Genomic DNA, 22,664 nt, shown 5'->3' on the forward strand with positions numbered 1-22,664 from the left:
CATCAGGCTCCCTGCAGGGAGCCTGATTCTCCCTCTGCCTGTGTCTCTGCCTCTCTCTGTGACTCTCATGAATAAATAAATAAAATCTTTAAAAAATAAATAAATAAAAAATCATTTCATTATGCACAGATACAGAACCAGTACTGCAATAGTGGCAAGGAGCAGAGCGGGCTGGATGTCTTGTCTTCATTGCCCTATATCTTGTCTATCTGTGTGAACAAAGGTGACACGTCAAGTCTTGTGTCCTAACATGTAAAATGAAGATTATAACAGCACTAAACTCATACGGTATTTGTAAGAATTAAATTAGTTAGTACATGGAGAAAACTCAGAACACTGCATGGCACATGATAAAGTCTCAATAAGTAGTAGTTATTTGCTTTTATTAACCAAGATCGACTCCATTTCCTCTGAGCCCTTTTTTCATCCTGGGACTATAGCTCTTTTCATCTTGCATCACCTACTTTAACTGCAGCCGACATCTCCTAAGGTGTTACCAAGAATATGTACCATTTTGAGCACTGCGGTTCATTATCATGACAAACTTCTAGCCGATGATACTTGGCTGGAGACAGTGATATGACTACACAAAAGCAATGCACTAGCAGCCTGGCATAACAATTTGGAGTCAGACAACCCAGGTTCAACTGTCAATTTGGAAATGTGCTTGCAGTGTTATCTTGGATAAGTTGGTTGACCTCTCTGAGATGGTTTCCTCATTTGATAAATATGAGTAAAAATAAAACCTACCTTACAGAGTCGAGAGGATTAGAGATATAACATGTAGGGAAACATATATGCTTAGTACCTGGTACCTGCTCAGTGGGTTAGATGGTGGAGGTGGTCATGGACATGGAGGTATAGACATAGAGGTGGTCGTAGTAGAGGTGGTGGCGGTAGAGGTGCTGGTGGTTAAGATGGAGGTGGTACAGGTGGTGGAGGTGGTGGAGGTAGAGATGATGCTGCTGAAGGTGGTGATGGTGGTGATAGAGGTAGAGGTGCTGGTGGAGGTGGTGGAGGTAGAGGTATTGGTGGTGATGATGGAGATGGAGGTGGTGGTGGGGGTGGTACAGGCAGAGAAGATGGAGGGAGTAGAGGTGGATATAGCAGAGGCTGTAGAGGTGGAGGTGATGGTAATAGAGGTGAGGTGATGGTTGTGGGGGTAGTAGGGGTAGAGGAGGTGGAGGTGATGGATGTAGTGGAGATGGAAGTGATGGTGATGGAGGAATAGAGATGCAAATGGTGGAGGTAGAGGTTGTGGAAGTGGAGGTGGTAGTAGAGGTAGAGGAGGTAAAAGTGGTAGCAATGGAGGTGGAGGTGGTGGCGGGAGAGATAGTAGAGGTGGAGGAGATGGAGGAGGTGGAGGAAGAGGTGGTGCGGGGGTGGGTAGTAGAGGTACAGGTGGTAGAGGTGAAGGTGGTGGTGATGGAGGTGCAGGTCATGGTGGTGGAGGTGGGAGAGGTAGAGGAGGTAGAGGGAGTAAACAGCATAACCCGTAGGTTTACATGGTGGAGTCTCGTTCACTATTTTTCACCCGAGAGGCTGTGTACTCATATTTACAGTACACTACTTCCCAAGTCCTACTTACAAACAATCTTTGAAGCACACTGAGAATATCCCTCACCCACAAACTCATCAATAGCAGTAACTATGGATAAGAGTTTCACAATTTTATTTTGTCCATCTATTTATAGATCCCTGAGATCATGCTGTATAGATATTTTGTATCCTGCTTTTTACTTAACACAATATTAAAAGTATATTCCCATGCCTTTAAGTTTTTTATATACTTTATTTTAACAACCACATATTGTAAAGTTCTGCCATAATTTATTTAACAACTCTCTTTTTACTGGGCATTTAGGTTGTTTCCAATTCTTGACTATTATAAATAATGTAGCAATGAACATTTTTGTCTGCATTTTGGATGATTTCCTTCGGCTGAATTCCTAGACACAGAATTACTGGGCCAAAAAATATGAACTCACAATACAGATTGCCATACTGTTATCCTGATCCTTCACATATCTGAAGACAATGGTCATGTTCCCAAGTCTTTTTCTATAAGCAAAACATACCCAGATCCTTCCATCTTCCTCACGTAATTCAGTTCCTGGTGCTGCCCCCATTCTTGCCCCTTTTCTGGGGATGACTCCTAAGCTGACATTTCAGGTTCTTCTGGCTCTGACCTACTTTACCTTTGCCCCTCGTCTGTAACATCTCACATCACTCTGCGGGCACCTTCCCATCCATGGCCTCCCCATGTACACCCAGATACTGCATTCTGCTGTTCATTTGTGGATTCTATTCCTTTAGTCCAGAATGCCTTTCACACTCTTGATGCCTGGGCAACTCAAGCTCATTGGTCAAGAGAGGGCTCACTGGCCACCTCCCCTCTGAAGGCTTCTTGATTCCTTCCTCCCTGCCCCAGGCAGAACCAAACTGCTCTGCCACCTAGTACAGAGTCCCAGCACCAAACAGATTGTGGATATTTCAGAAGTATTTAATAAAGGCATTCTTTAGGGAGATGTGGGCAGGATGGAGGGAAACTCTAAGAAATAGCACAGTACCACGAGCCGGTGAGGCTTTTAACATCCCCATGTCTGAAGGACAGGAAGAGGTTACCTGGAGCTCAGCAGGAAGGAGTTGTGTGGGGAGGAGCTATGATTTCTCTCAAGACACAAAGTCAGTCCAAGGTAACCCCTGGAGAATAATACCATGACTTTTTTCTTCTTTCTCTTTTCCATCTCCTGCCCAAGCTCCCATTAGCAGAACCCAATCAAATCCAGGGACTAGGAAACCCACTGATTCAGTGCATACAGGTCAGCATCCTGGAGTACGGAGCATGGTAGAGAAGGGTGGAGAGCAGATCTGAAGAGCAAAGAGAAGAGCCCCATCTCATCCTATTAAAGCTCATTACCCTTTATTATAGTTAATTACCAGCAGGTATGCTTCACCATCTGGACCGAATAGATATTGCCTCACACACCTCCAAACCATCTTCTGCACTATGACGTGACCACTTTGCTCTCTTAGTCAACATTCTTAAGAGCCCCACTGTGTCCCCAGTGCCTACAGAGCCAAAAAAAATAAAGTAAAAAGTATTAGCATGACTAATGCCCCTGGTGGCTGGGCCCTTGCCTTCCTCCTCATGTCCTCAGGGCCACCTCTCCCTTTCCTCCTACTTCACAATCCAGCAACATGAACGCATGTCACTCCCTGAACACAGCATTGCCTCAAAGGGTCTATTCTTTTGTCCTGACCACACTACCCCGATTGGAAACCTCCTACTCATTCTTTAAGGCTCCGCTCAAGGGCAACTTGCACTGTGAAACCCCCTGCCCCCACCCCCAGACAACTCTGGGCTTCTTCTCCAAAGTTCCTTTTACGGCCTATGTTTTATTAGTACTTTACATTATAGATGTTTATAACTCTGTATCCCCCAAATAATCTACAAGCTCCTCTAAGGCAGGGACCACATCTTTCCTCATCTATTTCCCTGGTACCTAAAGTCTCTGACACATTGTAAACACTCAATATCAAATTAGTGAATGAAACATTGAATTGAATAAAGATATTTGCAATTTAGGTAGAATTCTCATTTGCTGTATAGGATTTTTTTTTTTTTTTAATGTATGCTTGCTCTTTATGTACTTATAGGGGATGAGTGTGTGACAGAGGGCAGAAGCTTATGTCCTGGGCATCTCTCAGAACCAGGTGGCACTGGCCTCCATCTGTTCTGAGTAGAATTTCTGCATGAACGTCGGCATCCTCGGGAGGACAAGTAGGAGATCCATGTAGAGCCTACCCATTGTACATCCATTTGACAGATGGACCCTGTTAACAGGTAACTTGCCAACAAGCCCTTAGGAGCTCTTGTGTCTGCTTCCTAAATCCATTTTGGAGCAGAAATCCATTTTATTAGCTGAAGACAGAATAGACCAATTCTAAATATTTGGAAAAGCTTAATCTTGCAAATTAGCTAGCTGTCCTCTGGCCACATGGTGGCCACTTGTGTGGGAGGGAAGCAGGCCCATCTCAGGACAGACCTTTCTCTGTTTCTTGAGAAAACACAATAAAACACCCTTCTCCTTTCATCCACATCTGGCGGCTGCAAAAACAGTGACCCGTGGAATTCACATTTTCATACTTGACAATGGTAGGCCAGCGTCCAGAGGTTATTCTTGCTGTGTTTATGAAAGAGTGAAGCCTGTCAGGATAAGAAGGCTTCTGATGAAGTGCTTATTGAGAAAACATGCAGAGATTTCTGTTTCCCCAAATTAGAGAAGGAGCTTATGATAAGAAACCTTTTCATTGATTTCCCCTCCTCCACTGCTTTCCTGCTGTCCGGCAGCATAATTACAAGCCCCAAGGTTTGGCCTGGTGAAGTCCTAGAGAAAATTCTCCAAAGTGGAATAGGTCAGGTCAATAACTCTCAAAACCAAGGAAATCACCCTGTCTCTATACTAGGGCCAGCATGCTGGCTGAACTGAAAAAGGAGATCTGTTGTTGGGGGTCGGGTTCTTAACTGCATGCTGATTGGCCAGTGGGAGTGGCCTGGGGTGAAGAGAAAAGCACCTTCTGAGAACACTAGATTGGAGGCAGGTAAATCCCAGGATGAAAGAGGGACACCAAACAGAACAAGACTCAGCAAGGAAGTTATAGGACAGAGCAGAGCAGCGGTGAGACAGGATTCAGAGTTCATGGGGACGCGGGGAGGGATGCTTAGGGCCATTCCTCCGCTAACTAGCAGGCAGCTTGATCGCTTAGACTGCCTCGTGCGTAGGTGTGAGTCTACTGAGAGCACTGAAGGGACAGCCTAAGTGGGCATTGATGAGAAAGTATATTCAGCAGTCATTTTTGCCCTCGTTGATATAAAAGTAGGAGAAATTAGTTTGCTGAGTCACTGATCGGTTCATTCAACAACATTGCATTAGACTTTTACTCCCTCATGGGCCCTGTCCTGGGCCCTGAATTTACAGAGATACAGCAGACATTCTCTGGGCACTGAACAGGCTCCCTGATCTCCACCAGGCACCCGCTCTCTGGGCCTCACTAGAGCAGGAGATTTCTAAACCCCATATCAGGCCAGGGCATTCCGGGATCAAACCCCCGCAGTGGCTCCTCTTTAAGGAAAGGGAGTAAGTCTCAGCCCCTTAGCATGGCACACAACCCCCTCCTACCTCTCCGGCCTGACCACGGTACCCCTGTCCCAACCTAGCCCAAGATCTCTGCCTCCAGGCTCATGGTGATATTTCCTCTTCTGTGCCTACCCAATCCTTCTGGGCCTGCAGTTGTTCCCTTAGATGTTACTGTCCAACCCCAACACCAGACTGTGGTCCTGTGGTCCTCAGGATGTCTGCATATCCTGTCACATAGCCCGCATTCCCCACTGTCTTCGAAGCACTCTTCCTGCCTGCTTCCCTTCTCTGCCTCTCTTAGGAGCCTGACAACTTCACAAAGGTGACTGTCATCCTCTTCACCTTGTTATTTCCCTACACACAGTGAAAGGAAGGGTGCTTATTCGTCCGTGCTCAGAATAATCACGCCTGGACTGCCGCCTACATTGTTCACCCCAGGCTAGACACTTTCATAACTATCTCATATAATCTTTACAAAAACTGCAAGAGGATCACATTAAGATCTCACTTTCCAGGTGTGAGTCTGTGACTCAGAGAGGGTGAGGAATTTGCCCAAGGTCTCAGAGCTCAGAAGCGGTGGGTGGCAGCAGGATAAGAGAGTACTCTCTTTCTCCACGGCCACTGGCCACTGCAGGGTCATTCGTGCCAGCCCAGCCATCTGCACTTTAGTGACAGCTCTGCTACCCGACCCAGAAGAGAAGGAGGAGGAGGAGGAGGAGGAGGAGGAGGAAGAGGAACTCTAACACACCTCACTCCTCAGAGATAATCAAGGCTACTCTAGTTTTATTTCTAAAGGAGTGGCTTTTCTTACCTAAAGGTTGTGTTGCTAAGGGTTTGGATTCTATTCAAAGGGATTAATCTTTTTCTAATGGGCCTCTGAACGTAATAATGGGAGAAAGTATGCAGGATGAAGGCTTTTGTGTGTGAAGTCTCCTGAGAAAGTGGTAACAAATCCCCAGGAAGGATACTGGGGAAGGGAACCTGAATGGGACTGTGGGGTCCTCCTGGCTCACAAGAGTGGATCCCACTCTTGAGGGTGATGGATAGTGGGTGGGATGCATGCTGGTACAAAGAAGAAAATCCAGTCCCCAGGCCAGCAATGCCATGCAAGGCAGGCTCAACAGAACAGAGGTCTGCACACTTTTTTCCTCATGTACCCTTAAAACAGCTCTGTACCCCCTCACACATTTTAAGTTGACATCTGAAGTTTTTCAGCGAAACTTTAAACAACATGTTGTAAATATTGACATTTTAAAATAAAATTGCTACATTGCTCTTTTGCATGTACCCTATTTGGTCTAAATACCAGTTACTTAAAACCCACCACAATCCATTTGAAAAATGTACAAACAAACTCTTCTGTAGCAGCTGGAGATGGTACATTATTCTTTTTTCTTCTCGAAAAACTCCTTGAACTCCTGTTTCTAGGTCACTTCTCCCACAGGATTGTATCCTAATGTATTAGATTTTTTATGCTAGAAGCTTAGTCATTTATTGATCACTCAGCACTTCTGTGAAATGTATGCATAAATTTTAAAATTGATTTACTTTCCTGAAACCATAAAGCAATAGGTGTTTAAAAGAGGGGTGGGGAGGGAGATGATGAAAGGTGCTGTGGGAAAGAAAGGAGGATTTGCCAGAAGGAAAACTGTTGGTGAGATCAATGGTAGGAAAAAACATATATGGAAGTTGAGGGGCTAGAAGTTGATTCCCCTAAAACTATCTATGCCTGCACATTTCTTGAAGAGTCTTTAGGGGACAGCCCACGTGGCTCAGCGGTTTAGCTCCACCTTCAGCCTAGGGCGTGAATCCTGGAGACCCGGGATCCAGTCCCACATCAGGCTCCCTGCATGGAGCCTGCTTCTCCCTCTGCCTGTTTCTCCCTCTGCCTGTGTCTCTGCCTCTCTCTCTCTCTCTCTCATGAATAAATAAAAATAAAAATAAAAATCTTTAAAAAAGTAAATAAAAGTCTTTAGGTACCTCCACAGGGGCATGTGCCTCAGACTCAAGACGATGAAGCGGAGGTCTGAGTTAAAGCCACGTCCTCCTGACCCCAGACCCCTTCCTTACCAGCAGCTTTCGAGCTACTAGATAGTCAGGGAGTGAATGTGATCTACACCCACCTATGCCTTAAGTTCAAACCAAAATCCCTCAGCAACCCTGAGATGCTATTCGGACAGCTCCACAACATCTCAAAACTCCCATTAGCTCTATGGGAACCAGTGGATATCCAACTGGGAAGAGCACCCGTGCCTGGACGGCAGGGCTAGACAGGACACAGGAGTTCACTCTGATCTGGGAAGAGGCAGCAGCGGTCACCACTACAGTTCCCATGAGCCCTCATCTCCAGACCCTGGTCTCATCTGTCAACCCCCAACTACCTGAAATACTTTCCCCACTATATTATCCGTGTTGTGCGCCCAACTGGAAACATTCATTCTTTGGACTTTGATGATTTTACTTAAGTATCACCTCCTCTGACTTATTTAGCAAAACCGATTACCATATCCTCTGCATATTAAGTAGTATTCTTAAACTCAGCACATTGTGCTATCTATGTGTGAGTGACTGTGTCTTGCCTTCTTTGGAGGCATGAACCATATCTAACCATCCAGTGTCCCATTTAATCAATAACTGGGAAATGACTAAAGTCATGAAGGGACATTCAAAGGAAATGTTTCTAGAAAAAGTTTAATGGGCCAATTATGTGTGTGTGTGTGTGTGTGTGTGTGTGTAAGATTTAGGTACTTTTTTCTTTTTTAAGTGATATTTAGGTAGTATTTTTTGTGTTTTTTTTTTAAAAGATCTATTTATTTATTTTAGAGAGAGCGAGAGATACACACACACACAAGGGAGGAGCAGAGGGAGAAACAGAATCTCAAGCAGAGCCCACACGGAGTACAGAGCCTGACATGAGGCTCAGTCCCGCAACTCTGAGATCATGACCCAAGCTGCAATCAGAAGTCAGATGCTTAACTGACTGAGCCACCCAGGCACCCATTTTTAATGTCAGCTGTTGAAGCTACTTACTTTGGCCCCTAAAGTATACCATGCTCAGGAAAAATGGCTTCAGATGCTCTACAGGAGCTACAGCACATAGTGAAACCTATGTTCATTTTCTTTTTTCTTTTTTTTAATATTTACTTATTTATTATTTATGATAGACATAGAGAGAGAGAGAGGCAGAGACACAGGAGGAGGGAGAAGCAGGCTCCATGCCAGGAGCCCAACGCGGGACTCGATCCCGGGACTCCAGGATCACGCCCTGGGCCAAAGGCAGGCGCTAAACCGCTGAGCCACCCAGGGATCCCCCTATGTTCATTTTCTGTTTGCATTCCATCCATCTGTTGCTAAACACCACTGAAAAAGACCTTGATCATTTTGGAAAACACAGGGCATCCCAGGTAGCAGAAGGTAAAGTCATCAAGAATTGCACGGCCATCTTATTAGGATGTAAAACAGTACATTTAGCCAGGACTGTCTTAGCTCCTAGAGAAATGTGTCACCAAACATGTCACACAAGCCACTGTGCTGGGCTAAGTAGAATTCATTTTGATCCTTCAGATGTTGGTTTTGTTCTTGAATTCCTCAGATGTTCTGACCCCACCTACCCCACGGATGGACCTTACTTATGGATGTAGAAATTTAAATCATTATCGTACTATAGGTAGATTATGCTTAATTTCTCTAATTTCACTTTTATTTTATGTTCTTCAAAATAAAATTTTCATTTCAATCCTGTATAGATTTGATTCCCTGAATCAGTTTATTGTCTCCATCCCAGTTTATTAATTATAGCTTCCATCATTGTGAATTTTATTTTGTGGCTATAATAGCTACCAAACCCAATTTCTCATATCATATAATGCAGATCTAATTTCCACAAGAAACTTTGATTAATCCATACATTTTTTTTTCTTGTTTGGTTCAATAACAAAGATGTGCATATGCAGATTGAATCACTGCCAGTTTTCTTTTGTGGTGACTCCTTACCTACATTCAGTGTGCCCTGGGAAAGACTTTGCAGTTTCAAATGATACCAACACATTGTGATCCTTTGGTCAAGCTTAGTCTAAATTAACAATAAGATGGAAAGTTTTACTCAGGATTTTGTTGGTCACAACAGGAAGGATTAGAAAACAGCGGGGGGGGGGGGGGGAGGTGTCAAGCCACTCTGTTTCCTGCTTGAACAAACAGGTGTATAGAGGACCCAGGACACAGAATATCCAGATGAGGCCTGAATACAAACAGCATAAAGATGAGGTTGAGGAGTTTCGATGGGGACAGTGTGTGAATGGCTTTGAACGTGGTCAAGATGCAGTTCAATTACAACTGCTGTTGGGGCTAGGTCACCCTTTCCAAGCATCTGGCCCTCCAGTCTCCTGGCTTCTGGGAGAAATCATCAGTCCGGTCCAAGGCTACATGGAGTGTGCTGTTCTTGGGCTGTGACCCCTTTTAGGCCAGCACATGTGTGCTTTGCTTCCTGCTTCAACCACGTGCCTCAGTTGTGGGGCAGAAACTGAGCACAGTTAGGAAGAGACAGTGAACAGCAGGGCACAACCCAGGCATTTCTGGGTCCTGGGTTGAGACACAATCATAAAATATCCTCAGGGACACCTAGGTGGTTCAGAGGCTGAGCATCTGCCTTTGGCTCAGGTTATGATCCCGGGTCCTGCTTCTCCCTCTGCCTATATCTCTGCCTTTCTCTATGTGTCTCTTGTGAATAAATAAATAAAATCTTTAAAAAATATATTTTTTTAAATATCCTCAAATTTTCACCATTCTTCCTCGAGCAAGTTGCTTAAACTTATGCAGGGTCCATTTTCTCACGTGTAAAATGAGAGAGCTGGTGAGAATTCATGAAAAGAACTTCTCTCAGGGAGTGCTCACTGTAGGCCCGGCACTCCTCTAGGTGCTTTACGGAAAGGGGCTCACCCCGCAGAACAACCCAATCAGGCAGGCACTAGTACGACTCTCTTTACAGCAGGAAACCAAAGCCCAGAGAGGTTAATAACTTGTTCAAGATTTCACAGTTAGTTCTGGGTGGACTTGAACCCTGGGACTCTACTTGTTAAGTAACCCCCTCACCAACACACACACACATACACACACACACACTCGACCTAATTAATTAGCATGAGTGTCTGAGGTTTTTAGAGCAAATGGACTCCTTGATTGGGAAACCTGCAGAAGTGCCCTGCCAGAGGGCTAAGCATAGAGGTGACATGATGAAATGTAAACTTTAGAAAGATTGTTGTGCCTATCCTCTCCCAAGGTTAGGACTGAAGTACCCTCCCTAGGATGTGGGAAGTCACGTGAAAAAAAATAATAAATTCAGACTGCAGACTCTAGAACAGGAAGGGCTTTCCCATGTCAGCTGCCCTGACCCCCTGCTGTTGTCTGAGATCCCCAGGGGAGGACCTGGGCACAACACTGAGGCAAGTTAGAGCAAGCTCCCATTCCAGCAGCTCCTACCTCAGTTCTAACCCAGTCCTCCAGTGCCACACTGCCTCAACAGCATTCGGGAAAAGAGTAAAAAGAATAACCCAACCAGTGCGATCATGGTGTTCTTGTGTGAAAGAGCCCATAGACACACCCCTCAATGCCTGACCTCCGCTTAGCCTCTCAGATTTCTCTGGAAATAACACTCTCCTTATCCTGCACAGTTCCCAGCAGACTTATCGTTGGCCTTTCCCTGGGAACAGAGGTACTTCAGAGACATCTACTTCTGACTGTCAGAATGAGAAAAACATCTGAATGGTGTTGGAGGGGTGGGGTGCAAGGTTTCAGTTCTTTTGATGCTTTTAACCTCTGTTTTAACCCACTGCAAACTTATCAGACACCTCCTTTTTCCCTCTGCGTTTCCCCCTCTCCCCTTACCTAGCCATCTCTCCAAGTGCCTGGCCTTTGCAGACAGCCCACTTAGATCTGGATCATAACTTTTCCATGGCATGGTTGCACAGCCCCTGAGCAAGTCACTAAGTACCTAATTATTCTGAGCTTCAGGTTCCAAATCTATGAAATGTGATAATTGTATCTTCCTCAAGGAGTTGTACTCAAAGGTTAAATGAAATTGCACAAAGGGCAATGTTTGTAAAATATCTTTAAATCATCCCCTCCCTTTTTTATGATAAGCCTGAGCAGCATGTCCTCTACATCAAAGTAGAGAAATAGAATAACAAATGCTACCTTATATTTTCAAGGCACTTGAAGCCACACATTAGTGTTGCTACATTGTTGGCTCTAATTTTGTTTACTGATGCATGAGTGAAATTCCATTCTCCAAGTATTTATGAAAACTTAAGAGTACCTACCTCCTTGTGTTGCTGTAAGGATTAAGTGAATTCATTCAAATATTTAGAAAAAGAGTTATTTCTTATTATGTATATTGCTATTATGATTGTAGACCAGCTGCTTTGATAGCTGCCAAGAACATGGAAATGAGTAAGACACAGATTTTGCCCTCAAGAAAGGTCCAGGCATCTTATTGACGTCTTTTAAAGGTAAATGAAAAGAAACTCAGAAAAGTAATTTATTTGCCAAGATTGTGAGTTGTTACGTGACTGGGACAGGGCTCTAACCCAAACCATTTGAGTTGGAGAACATTTCCATGTTCTGCACACCACAGTATCAGATCATATTGTTTGATTTCAGCTCTCCTCCAACATGATCAAATCCTTGATCATGACTGTTACTACCAACCAGTTTTATGACTCCTGTGCTGAGATGCTCCTTGGGTTTTAAGGACAGAGAACAAAGAGAAAGAGGGTCTAGAAAATTATATATATATAATTATATATATATATAATTAAATAAAATTTTATATATAAAATTATATATAATTTTATATACAAAACAAAATTATATGTAATTAAATTAAATAAAATTTTATATATAATTTATATATAATATATAACTATATATTGTATAAAATTATAAATATATGATTTTTATATAGTTTACATAGATAAATTATATAAGTTAAATATATATGTATAAAATATATAATTACAGATAAATAATTATAAATTATAAAAGATTCTTTATCAATATATATTATGTTTGTATTATTATATTATTACTAAAAACAATTTTATTATTATGAATTTATAAATATAAATTTAAATATATATGTATATATATATATGAAATCATACATAAATGGAGAGAGAAACAAAGCCTGTTGTTTACGAGGCACCAACCTAGAGATCCTTTTACTAGATACCTTCATATATCTCACTTATGATGAATATTGCTGCCCTCATTATTCTCAAAACCACATCTTAACAAAAAATCATATACTTCTCAGGTAGCTGGGGGGGGGGGTTCTGGATCTGAGTCAGAGCAGCTTCTAATCTAACACCACAGAATTTACATTCCAAAAATATTGAGACAGTATTGGAGCTGTCTTCCTAGTTTGGTAGAGTTGACATCTAGAGTGTTATAAGCATTTCAGATTTGCTCCGTCTAGCCTTTCATTCTACTCTTATCAAGCAGCTTCTAGATCCTGGCTCCTGTGCTAGGGATCAGAGATGTGAACAACACTGTCCTAGCCTGCAGGGAGAACCATACAAAGATAATGACAAAAGATGAGAAAATAAAAGTATGTTCCCAATGAATCCCAAAGGTGAGATGGTTAGCATGGTGTCACACTCGCTTGTGACACAAGAGAAAAGACTATGTGGTGAATGACATGAGGTACTCAACAAGTGCTTGCTGAATGGATGAAAGCTGGACAACCCAAGAGAAAGGTCAGCATCTGGGAGAAGTCTACTCTACTACACACCCATGTAACTTTTCCTCTATGCAGCTCAGTCCACAATACACACTGAGGACCTACTGTGTACTTGGCACTTTTCCAACCATCAGTCTGATTTCATCAAAGAACTCACCATCCCATAAGAAATCAAACAAGCCAATGTAAAGAGCACAATCTAATGAATCCTAATGCTAATGTGACCAGCGCACACGAGCCACTCAAGAGTTGCAATCAATAAAGGAACTTTATATGTCTCTCACCTGCTCAGTGGGGTAGTCTTTCCTATATTCCTGATGAAGATGAGGTAGGCCCCTGACTGCCTTGTTTACTCTTAGATGATCAGAAGTTTTGTAGTCATTTAAAATCCTTAATAAAGGGCTCCTGGCTGGCTCAGTCGGAGGAGTATATGACTCTTGATCTTGGGGTCGTGAGTATGAGCCTATGTTGGATGTAGAGATTACTAAAAAAGAATAATAAATAAAATAGTTTTAAAAAATCCTGAAGTAAAATCTTAATTCAGCAAAGTCAATGTAATAAGCAAAGCTTCCAACTTTGCGGAAGATGAATGCTTTCTCCTCCTCCTCCGTTTCTGGTCTACTGCAGTCCAGGGGAGGGTTATAGACAATGTCTGCATCCTTTCACACCCCACCTCCTCCTCCCAAACTTTGCTACCTTTGGTCTGGGGACATCATTCTTCCCCACTATCCCGCAGCCCCTGAGGTGGCACACAGTCTATCCTGCATGTAATAGGCCCTCTGTGATAAATTTTTGACAGATTCATTTGAAGACGCTGTTGACTACAGCTGTATGGCATTACCTGTTCCCATTGCATCCACTGCCCATCTTTCTGCAAGAGCCTCCAGTATCCATCCATGTATGTGGTAATGGAGACAACATACCCTGTACCGTAGCTGTTGCCCCTACAGCATTTCTCTGCTGCTAATGAAAGAGCGAATTAATCTTTCTTGAACCTCTATATGTCAGGTACCAATCATTTCACTCATTTCCCAAAATAACCCTAAGGAATATGTATCACTTTACCACTTTTCCAGATAGGAAAAGTGAGTTTCCAGCAGGTTAAGTAACATGCCTGAAGACACACAGCATCTACAGGGCAGAGTTAAGTTTAAGGAGCTCTGACTCTGAAACCCATGGGCCGTAATGAAAAGACAAGTCAATTATGAGACAGGAGACCTGGGGCTCATCTCAGCTCTGCCATTCATTTGACCATGGCCTTGGCTAATTTCCACCTCCTGTCTGAGTTTCCTCATCTGTAGATGAAGGAGCTGGATACGGTGACCACTGTGGACCTTCCAATTGCAGAGCTCTGAACTACTGATAGGTGCTTAAGTTAGTCCCACTGGCCAGCCTACATGTTTTAATTCAGAATTTCCCTTGTGGTAATCTCTCTTGTCTTGTTATTTCCTGCCTGCACTTCTAATCTCCTTCATCTGGGGTCATTCGTATTTCTTTTATGTTACTCATGTTTACAGAGGGCCTGACTTAGCATCATCTGCAGATTTCATCAAAGGGTATTTATTCACCACCTACTTAAGGGACCTTAATGGGCCAAGTGAAATACCAACCCAGGGCTCACATCCTGATCACTTTCTTCCTTTTCACAGGTTCTCTAAATAACTGCCCTCCAAGTGGGTTAGGACTATCCTGAAAACCTGGGGCTTTGGGTCAGCTGGACCTGGGTAGAAAACTTATGAGTTACTTAACCTTTAGCCAACCTTTCTGGACTTCAGTTCCTTCATCTAGGAAACAGGAATAATTACACCCACCTCAAAGGGCTGTTTGAAGTCCTGGCACTGTGTGTGGAATATGGAATGGTCCAATCCAAGGCCTGGAATAAGTTACTGCCCTTCCACCTTCTCCAACACTCAAGGCTTCAGGAATGGCCGCCAAGAAAACAGAGCTTTCAAAAGAGGTTCTCTCTTTATCTGAATAGCATCATGGAGAATTTTCCTGCAATGACATATAATATTGCCCATATGCCTCTTAACACCTCTTAGACATATATTGTGTACCTTTGGCCTATAATAAAGAAGGGAAACAAAAATCTCAGGTCTCCCTGGTGAGTGACCTTGGAGAGGTTATTTAATCTTGCTAAGCCTCTTTTTATGAGGCTTCTCTAAGTCTCTACATTTTTCCATAGCTGTGAGGATTAAATGGAGTAATGCAGATATAATGTCAGGCAATGATAGGTACTTCATACATCAGATGGCACTACATTTGACTTCCCTCTACCATTTACTAACTTGAAGACCCCTTTAAGGCCTAATTTCTACAGCTGTCAAATGAGGATCATGATTCTTATGTTTAATGTGATTGTGCAGGTCCATGCAGTGCCATTAGTGGGAGTGCCTATCACATACAAAGTGCTTGTATATGGTAAGATCTATTCCTTCACTTTTCCTGGATGCTTTTGAGTTGTGTTGTCATGATTAAGAAGAACTAAGGGGTATATTTAAAGAAAAAAAGAGGTAGAGATGCACAAGGGCAATACAAGAGACATATATTCCTTTTGTTTGTTTGGGTTTTTTGGAGGGTTCCTAAGAGTTAAACTTGGGGCAGGATCGAGATATCAAGATGGTTCCACATAAACAAAAACTTTACTAGGGGATTACATTTGGTTCATATCAAAATCACTCAGATCCAAAGATGCATTCCAAGCAGTTGACATCCATTTCAGTTGGATGCTAATCCCACTTTAAAAATTAATCCAAACTTGACAAGAAGCTGATCTCATGTACCTCACCAGGACATCCCACTCCCAATCAGTTTCCTATGAAGGAAATGGGGAGCCTGGCTGTCAAAGCCAGAAATGAAGACACGCCTTTCCCTCATTCCAGCTGAAATGTGCAGTTTCAGAAAGGACTGAAATAGCCTGGTTAAATCTCATAAATCACTGCTGCTCTAGCCTCTTTGCCTTTCACTTGAGATTTACCAAAAAAAAAAAAAAAAAAAAGGCACGCGTGTCCTTTCCTGAGATCACTGGATCCTAGAGCCCCAGCACTGGAAGGGCCTCCAGGAGCTTGACTCTTCCCTTCTCATCAGTCCTTCACACGAAATAGTTACCAAAGCCCACAGTTCTGTCCTCCTGCCATTCCCTAAACCCAGTTCTTCAACTTTATCCCAGCTTTTGCTCCGTTGGTCAAAATCTCATCACTTCTCACTTAGACTATTGCAGTTATATCTCAAATCTTCAGGACTCAGCCCATCCATCCTCTCTCCTACAGTCAACATCTTTACAATATGCCAATATGACAATACTACTCCTTGTTTAAAAGCCCCCAGCAGCACCTCTCAGGATCAAGTACAAAGTGTCCACTTTCACTGCTGACACTGGGCATGTTCTGCCCCATGTCTATCTCTTAAGATTCTTTCTCTGCCACTGTACCCCCTTATACTTTGTACCCCAGCCATAATTAACTTTGAACTGCTGTCTTATTTCTGGAATGCTTTAATATACCTGGAATGACCAGAGATCCCCAATGCACTCTTCAAAACTAACGTAAATATAATCTCCTTTTGAAGGCTTTCCTGACTTCTCTCCATCCTCAAGCACAGTTATCTGCTTTCCTGCCTGTAGCCCCACACACATGTCATCACTCTGTTTACGCTGTCTTAGAATTATCAGTACACATGTCTGTTGTCCCCACTATGCTCTGAATTCCTTGAAAGCTAAAGCCATATTGTAGTATCTTGGATTCCCATGTTCATAGTAGGTGTGAATGCACTCACAGTCTGTAAATATTCACTGACTGTCTACCATGTGTGTAGCACTGGGAATTTAGAGATGAACATGGACTCTGTACTCAAAGACCCTACAGCCTGGAGGCACAGCAAACATATAGAGGCAAAGAATAACACAATGTGACATGGTAGACAGAACAAAAGGTACTCTCAGTAGAATCCCAAGGAGAGGCCTTGGGACAAGCTGGGTTGGGAGAGAGGGAAGAAGAATATTTCCAAGAGGATATGATATAAGCTCTTTCTTTTCAATTTGAATTGCATTTGGACTTTTAGAATTTCAGGTTTATAGTTCAAGATGGCAGACCGGACATGGCTCCCAGATAAGACCCATTGAACAGCTAACAAAGATGTATAAAATAGAATACATAAATCCCTGACAGTACTGATTAACAGACCAAAAAATTGGGTGCAATCCACACACAAATCTCTGAAGGGTGCAAAGCAATTACTGAGGCCTGAGGCATAAGCTAGAACACAAGAGGCAGGGAGAGACACAGAAGACTGCAGTGAGTGTGTGATCCAATGTAACATGGTGGAGCCCTAGAATGGCCTGGGAACAGGAGTGAGCAGGCCTGGGGAGCCAGAAAGGGTTATGGGATGGTCATCATGAAGGGATCAAGGCTAGCCTGAGGAGGGCCCAGAGTCAGCATGACAGCTGGGGATGGAGGCAGAGAAGAGTTCAGAGCAAAGCCACAAGACCATCTTGAGCTGAAAAAAAAGGAGAAAGATCCTCCAACCAGGAAGAAAGTATGCTGCAGGGCTCCAACCCCACAGCACATTCCTTTTCACCGTGGAAATTGTAGGAGCTCAAGCAAACTGCTCTACTCTTTACCATGCACAATAAGGACCAGCCTGCCATCCAAGAGGACCTGCTCATCTACACAGAGCTCTCCATCAGCCCTCCCACCTGGAGAAAAGGCCTTTTGGATAAGTGGACCTGAATCACTAAAGGAAACCATGGCAGCCAGTTGCCTGTGCTGTCAAGTGAGAGTCACAAATAAAAGTAAGCCAACTGGGTCAACATTTGAGGAAAACTGATGAGAAATAGAAATCCCAAAACTAAAAAAAAAAAAAACAAGCAGTGGCGCCTGGATGCAACAGAAATAAGGAAAAAACAGAAGAGAATTTTCAAGATATATTTCACCACAAGCCAAGTTACTGTCCCCATGAGAAAGAGGTAGTCAAGCGTCCTTAGAAATATGAATTGTGTTCACCAATAGGCAAAAAGTTTCAGCAATGGAGCCAAATGATAGGTTGGTCATGGCTAGAGACCAAATGAGTCCTCTGGGAGATGAAGTCAAAGAAATCCCATGGCATAGGTACCAGAAGACAAGAGGAGGGAAATATGTGAAAATTGTAAGTCAGACTAAATGGAGAACAAGTCCAGATGGCTCAGAATTCCTATAATAGGAGTTTCAGATATGGAGCTACTAGTGAAAGCCTTGGGGTGGCATAGATATCAAAGAAAAAAATTGGGAAAAAAACATATTCCTCATCCTTAAATAGAGATTCGAGTCTTCCGAGGTTGAAAGGATCATTTCAGTGTGAAACATGACAGATATAAACAAACAAACAAACAAAATGAAAGCCCACTCTCAGTCATGACCTGGTGAAATTGTGGCAAGACAATCCTAAAAGATGCCAGGGAATTTGGCAATAAATGTGCCTGAAAAGGACAAAGGATCAGACTGCATTCAGATTTTGTATCAACAATCACTGACCCCAAAAGACATGGAAGAGTGTCTCTGAAGTTATGAGGGAACATGCTTTTGGGTTTAGAACTTGATAAGCAGTGTGAAGCTAATTTAAGAATTTCCAGGATTTGGGGGGACTCCAGAAGATTTTGTAATAGGCAAAGAATGACTACTCCCCACCCAAGGTGTCACATCCTAATTCCAGAAACTTATGATTATGTTACCTTATGTGGGCTTGTAGATATGAACAAATTAAGGACCCTGATGTGGGTCATTAAAAGTGGGAAACTTTTTCCTTTGCAGTCAGAGGGAGATGTGACTGCAGAAGAATGGTCAGAGGGATATCACATTGCTGACTTTGAAGGCAGAGGAATGCGGCCATGAGCCAAAGGATGCGGAGGCCTCTAAAAGCCAGAAAAGGCAAGGAAACAGATTTTCCCTGAGTGTCTCCAGAAAGGAATTGAGCTCTGCTTATATTTTGATTTTAGCCTAGTGAGCCTTATGTCAGACCTCTAACCTATAGAAGTGTTAAGATAATAAACGCGTGTTGTTTTAAGCCATGAAGCTTGTAGTGATATGTTACAGCAGCAACAGGTAACTGTACAGTTACCTCCCACACTCCTCTTCTGAAAACAATTACTTGGGAATACACTCTGGCAAAATGAAAAAGGAAGCTAAGAAAGAGAAATAAATATGATGCAAGAAACAGTGGAACTAATCCAGAAGTAAAATGTAAAAACTGGCTTTACAGCCATGCAGTAAATCCAGCAAGCATTTCATCAAAATTGGAACAGAAAGCCAGAAATTGGGATGCCTGGGTGGCTCAGTGGTTTGGCGCCTGCCTTCAGCCCAGGGCGTGATCCTGGAGACCCGGGATCGAGTCCCACATCAGGCTCCCTGCATGGAGCCTGCTTCTCTCTCTTTTTCTCTGCCTCTCTCTCTGTATCTCTCATAAAGAAATAGAAAGAAGAAAGAAAGAAAGAAAGAAAGAAAGAAAGAAAGAAAGAAAGAAAGAAAGAAAGAAAGAAAGAGAAAGCCAGAAGTTTCCGTGGGAAAAAAAATCTTAAAGGAGGAAGCAAATTCCACTGCAAAATCAGAGGCTAAGAAGCCCCATGACCTCTAATATATGGTGAATACATTTGCATATTCTACAAATTTTTAAAATATCCACTAGGAACTTTGGGAAAAATGAAAAGTTGTACAAACTTCATGAACCAAATATATATGAATTTAAGTGACAGAGAGTAAGGAAAGAAATCTATTTACCTTTGATAACAGGAATATTTCTCTTAAGCTTAGAATTAACCATTTCTTCTCCATAGGTTCAGTAATACTTCTATATTCTGTATTAAATACTGTTTACCCAATTATAATATTTGAGATGCCTTTTTTGAGGGGTTAGAATTAACCAATAGACAAAACAGGTGAGATTTAGTTATAATTATAGTACCAAACATTACTGGTATCAACACTAACAGTATGAACATAATGTTGGCTATCAGGAGTTAAGAGAGAGGGGAGGTGAAAGGACAGAAAGTATAGTTACATGATGGGAAATCAGTAGTATTGTCTAAACGGTTGACACAAGAACAGTTTAAGGAAAGACAGAAAGAGAGACTTTTTAATTGAAGTATAGTTGACATCCAATATTAAATTAGTTTCAGGTATATAACATAGTGATTCGACAATTATATACATTACAAGATGCTCACCAAGATAAGTGTTTTTACTGTATTATTGACTATATTCCTTATGCTGTACTTTTCATCCTCCTGCCTTATCTATTTTATAACTGGATATCTGTACCTCTTAAACCCCTTCACCTATTTTACCCATTCACCCTTACATCTCCTCCCCTCTGGCAACCATCAGTTTGTGTGTAAAATTGTATGAATATATCTATATATATTTAATTTATAATCATTCATTTAACAAACACTCATTGAGCGACTCTCTCTACTAGGCACCTTCCTATGTATCGGGAATATAACAGTGAGCAAAATAGACAAAAACCCTTTTTTATCAGAGAGATTATATTCTAGTGAGTAGAGACAGACTATAAATAAGTGCATGACTTACTTAGTGAGTCAGATGGTGATCAGTGATGTAAAGCGGGAGTCAGCAAACTTTTTCTGTAAAGAGATAGATAGTAAATATCTTAGGTTTTGCAGGCCATTAGGTCTCTGCTACAAATACTTTGTATGGCAGGAAAGCAGCTGTAAGCAATACATAAACAAATGCATATGGCTTTGTTCCAGTAAAACTTTATTTATAAAAGTAAGGAGTGGGCCAGATTTGATCCATTGCCTAAGGCCATAGTTCATACCTTTGCTATACAGAAAAATTAATCAGGGACAGGGGCTAGAGAAATCCATAGATGAATAGGGTGACATTTTTGGGGGGGGGGGAATGACATTTTAAATAAAGAGAGGAGAACAGGTCTCAGGAGAAATGATACTTGGGAAATGACCTGAAGGAGAGCAGTGAGTGAGCCTTACAAATCTGGGAGAAGAGTTCTAGGCAGAGGGAACTGCAAGTGCAAAGACTGAGCAGGGAGTGTGCCACGTAGAGACCCTGAGGCCAGAGCAAGAAGAAGAAAGAGGAGTATAAGAGACAGACCGAAGAGGTGAGGGAAGATGACCATGTGGGTTATGGAGAAGATCCTGTGGTCTTGCAGTAAAAGTGTCATCCTTCAGCCAGCAAGACCCCATCACCCATGATCAGAATCTGCACTTTAACAAGACCTTGGGTGAACCCTATGCACACTACAGTTTGAAAAGCACTCTATGGAGCCTCCTCAGCCATCATCAGGACTGGGCTCTTACTCTGAATGAGAATCAACCACTGGCTGAGCAGAGGAGTAACTCAATCTGATACTTATGTTAAAAAAAAAAACCTCTCTGACTACCATTTTGTACTTAAACTCCAGGAGGCCAGGGAGGAAGCAGGGAGATAAGTCAGAATATCTCAATAATTCAAGTGAGAAATGACCATGATTTGGACAAGGGGACGTAATGAGGAGTGGATGGGGTCTAGACACATTTTGGGATAAAGTCAGTAGGACTTTCCATCAGTTGGGACATAAGACATGAGGGAGATCAAAAAGGAGTGAGGGAAAGAGGGTGGTTATAAGATTTGGAGATTGAGCCACTGTGAAGATGGCACTGGCATTTACTGAATAGGGAAGTCTGGTGGGGAGCGGGTTGGAGAGGCAGGGAGGGGTGGGGCCCAAGACCATGGATTTCACTGGGGACATTGCAAGTCTGAGATGTCTGTTAGGCATCCAGGCAGAGACATCAAGCAGGTAGTTGGAGGTATGAGTCTGAGGCTCATTAGAGAGGACCACTTACTCAAAATACTAAAAATAACTTGAAGAACTGCAATTAATAGCATGAGAGTTGGAGAGTGAGAAGGGATTCTGGAAGTAGAGTAATGACCTAAATCTCCCATGGCAGGAATCAATAAATACTATTTAAGTTTGAGAGATTAAATAATACCACACAAGCATAAGAATTAGAGTGACAGTGGTGACCTACCTGAAATTAAAAAAAAAAAAATCAAAAAGAATGTGTTGATGTTAAGGGAAATGAGCCAGTCACACAAATGTTGCATGGCTCCCCCCACGTAGAGTAGACAAATGGAAAGAGAGACAGACAGGAAGTAAAGGGCGGTTTGCCAGAGATGGAGGTAGGTGGGATTGGGGAGGTACTGTTTAATGGGTACAAAGTTTCATTGGGGGAAGATGAAAATTGCTGTAGAGACACGGGGGGGGGGGGGGGGATGGCTGCACCACCACATGAGTGTACTTAATGCCACTGACCTGTACACGTAAAAATGGCTAAAATGCTAAATTTTACATTATGGACATTTTACCACAATAATTTTTTTTTGACTTTTGTAAACTCACAGAATAATAACATACACAAAGAAGAAATAGTTACCTCATGAGATGGGAGATGACAGAGGGAGATTTTTGCTTTGTATTGTGTACTTTTCCATGCCATTTGGCTTTTTTAGCCATATGCACCCATCATTTTCATATTTAAAAATAAAATATTCTAGAAGAATGAGTATGCAAAGGGAGACTTTCAATCCATGTTTCTGCTTGACTTGCAGCTCAATTTCTCAAAACACTATTTTATAGAAGCTGATTTCCAAGAAGCCTTCAAAGCTCCTTTTTATTATTATTATTATTACTAGAAGCCATTCCCTTGGAAGCAGACACTTGTGATTTTCCGATGGAGCTTGCTAGTCAAAGCCCCGAAGGATAAGTGCACTTGGAAAACGACTCAGCACAGCTGCCCGCCT

Source organism: Canis lupus, chromosome 3 (assembly GCF_048164855.1).
Source record: "Canis lupus baileyi chromosome 3, mCanLup2.hap1, whole genome shotgun sequence".
Lineage (NCBI taxonomy): Eukaryota > Metazoa > Chordata > Mammalia > Carnivora > Canidae > Canis > Canis lupus.